The 3,228-nt window shown below is 40.2% G+C and overlaps 1 long non-coding RNA gene across 1 annotated transcript in view; it reads right to left on the reverse strand.

Moving 5' to 3' along the window:
- Window positions 1-1,280: 1,280 nt before the first annotated feature.
- LOC128247625 (uncharacterized) overlaps window positions 1,281-3,228 on the reverse strand; it is a 60,654-nt gene continuing 58,706 nt past the window's right edge. The window contains exons 2-3 of the long non-coding RNA XR_008264000.1: window positions 2,434-2,635; window positions 1,281-1,603 (exon numbers count right to left, since the gene is read on the reverse strand). This is a non-coding gene — a long non-coding RNA (uncharacterized LOC128247625). The remainder of the gene's footprint in view (window positions 1,604-2,433; window positions 2,636-3,228) is intronic.

Raw genomic sequence — 3,228 nt, forward strand, 5'->3', positions numbered from 1 at the left:
GTCGATCTAATCGACTGACACCCCTTTTCAAAAACTTCGGACCTTGTGCCTGGAGTAGAAAAGAAAAGAACACCCAAGGCAGCGAGCTGGCAGAATCGTTAGCACGCCAGCATTGCGTCCCCTCCCCCCAAATTTCAGGCTTTGTGACTTTAGTAAAAAGGATTATTATTATTATTATTATTATTATTATTATTATTCTGTTCAGGACGGTGAACTGTCAGAGTCGTTATCACGCCGGACAAAATGCTTAGCGGCACTCCGTCCGACTTTACATTCTACTTCAAATTCCACCGAGGTCGACTTTCCCTTTCATCGTTTCGGGGTCAATGAAATAAGTGCCTGTCAGACACTGGAGTCGATGTAATCGACTAGCTCCCTCCCTCGCTCCCACAAAATTCCAGACCTTGTACCTGTATTAGAAAGAATTATTAATATTATCGGGAACGGCAAACTGCCGGAATCGTAAGGATGTCGGATAAAATGCTTTGCAGAATTTCTTCTGACTCATTACGTCCGGAGTTCAAATTCAGCCCAGGTCAATTTTTTGCCTTTCGTCTTTTTGCTGTCGATGAAATAAAAATCAATTGAGCTCTGGAGTCGATGTAATCGATAAGCGACCTCCCTCCCAATTTCAGGCCTCGTGCCTATAGTAGAAAAGATTTAATATTATTGGATTTTTACATTCAGGATCAGAATATTTTCGTCACTTCTCTATATATCAAATCATACGAGTATTACGTTCAACTGTGTTTTAAAGGCGTCGTTTTGTTTATATATGTTGCTAAGCACTGCCAATCGTTTTAGTTTATGTGTGCATGTATTCGTGTATGAATGTGTGTGTGTGTGTGTGTATATATGTATAGGAGAGAGAGAGAGAGAGAGTTTGTAGCTCTGGTAAGCGTTTTTATGTGCGTAGGTGTGTGTGTGTGTGTGTTTGCTCAGTGTCAAATAAACAGAAATGTGAACAATACAGTGTATTTGCCAGATTAAGAGATAAAGCAGATATAAATTCTCTCACACGTACACACACACACACACACGCGCATACTTACGGACACGCACAAAACACGTACACATACACACGCCCACATACACACGTACCTAACTCTTCACATAAATGCACAAACATCCCCTTACCGATGCATAAGAATGCTCACTACAACAAACTAACAACTACACACATACATGAACACACACACACACTTAAACGATTGGTAATGCTCAACAGCATGTAAACAAGAAGGAGCTCTTGTAAAAAACAGTTGAATTTATTGCTCATATGACAAGACTACAGAGTTGTAACGAAAGTATTCTTTCATAGAATAGTACTCTTTCATAGACTGGCCCTCTCCCCGCCAAATTTTGGGTCTTGTGCCCATAGTAGAAAAGAAATTGTAGAGCATCAGAGAGATGCCTTGTGGTATTCATTCTGGCTCTTCGTGCTCTGAATTCTGAGACGGTTGACTTAATCTGCTACCTGGGTGAACTCAAACACCCGATCTTTGTGTCTTTAGTAGAGTTTACTCTGTTGCAAGCACTTTGGGTCGGGTTATTGGAGGAAGGATAACTTCGCGTATTTTTCTTTCCACTAGTCTTGGTAGATCTGAATAAATAAATAAATAAATAAATGAATAAATAAATAAATAAATAAATAAATAAAGGGCTGTGGTCAATGTCTTTCCCTTCTTGACTAACCGCTAAAAAATGTGAATGTAAAAAGAATTCTAAGGAATATAAAAGTAAAGAAAATATAGCGTCTAACGAGGGACATGACTGTCCCTTTTGGTTAAAATTTAAAAAGTTAATCAATGAAATCTTTAATTACTGTTAGCTGTGTACATTAAGAAATTAATTTTAGATCATAAATAAAAGTTGAAGGAACGTGGCCCCGTGTCAAAATTGGGATTTCCATTTCCCGACAGAGCAGCAAATTGTGTTCTTGAGCAAAACACTTCATTTCACGTTACTCCAGTCCATTCAGCTGTAAATAACCCTGCGATGGACTAACACCCTGTTCGGGGAAAATGTTGAGGTCCAAGTCACTTATACGCCATAGAATCCAGGTAAGTGACCTTATGACGCCTAGCACGCGAAGCAGTAATGTTCGTAAATGAAAGAATCCCGATGAATTTAAGAGAGGGAGAGAGAGAGAGAGGGAGAGAGAGAGAGAGAGAGAGAGAGAGAAGATTTAGCGTCTAATGAAGGACACTACTGAGTCATTTTTTATGAGTTATTCAAAGATATTGTTGTTGGCCTTCTACCCAAAGAAATTATTCTTAGCTCATAGGCGCAGACGTTGGTATGTTGTTAAGAACTTGCTTCCAGACCACTTGGGCTTGATTTCAATCCTTGGGCAAGTGTCTTATACTATATCCCTTGGCTGACCAAAGCTTTGTGAGTGGACATGGTAGATAAAAACTGAAAGAAGCTTACCTCACACGCACACACACATATGTGCGTGTGTTTGTATGTTTGTGTTGTGTTTGTTTCCCAACACCACTTGACAACTGGTGTTGGTTTGTTTGCGTCCCCATAACTTAACGGTTCGGTTTAACAGGTTGATGGTATAAGCACCAAGAGGTTTGTTCGAGTAAACTTTTCAAGGCGGTGCCCCAGTATAGCCGCAGTCCAAAAACTGAAATAAGTAAAAGATATTTCGGTATTTATTAAAAAAAAAAAACTGGTTTTAAATTTTGGCACAAGGCGAGCAATTTCGGGGAAAGGGGTCAAATTGATTTCATCGACCCCAGTTCCAACTGAAACTATTTTATCAATGCCGAAAGGATGAAACGCAACGTCGACCTCGGTGGAATTTGAACTCAGAACATAAAGACGGACGAATTCTCGCGAAGCATTTTGTCCGACGCCGTTACAATTCTTATTTCTTTATTGCCCACAAGGGGCTAAACATAGAGGGGACAAACAAGGACAGAAAAAGGGATTAAGTCGATTACATCGACCCAGTGCGCAACTGGTAATTAATTTATCGACCCCGAAAGGATGAAAGGCAAAGTCGACCTCGGCGGAATTTGAACTCACAACGTAACTGCAGATGAAATATCACTAAGCATTTTGCCCGGTGCCGTTACAATTCTGCCAGCTCACTGCCTTCTATTCTTGGGTAGATATTGGTTTCAGATTTTGGTACAAGGCCAACAATTTCTGACAAGGGGCTAAGTCGATTACATCGTCTCCAGTACTCAACTAGTACTTATTTTACTGACCCCC

This window comes from Octopus bimaculoides, chromosome 4 (genome assembly GCF_001194135.2).
Source record: "Octopus bimaculoides isolate UCB-OBI-ISO-001 chromosome 4, ASM119413v2, whole genome shotgun sequence".
In the NCBI taxonomy this organism is placed as follows: Eukaryota; Metazoa; Mollusca; class Cephalopoda; order Octopoda; family Octopodidae; genus Octopus; species Octopus bimaculoides.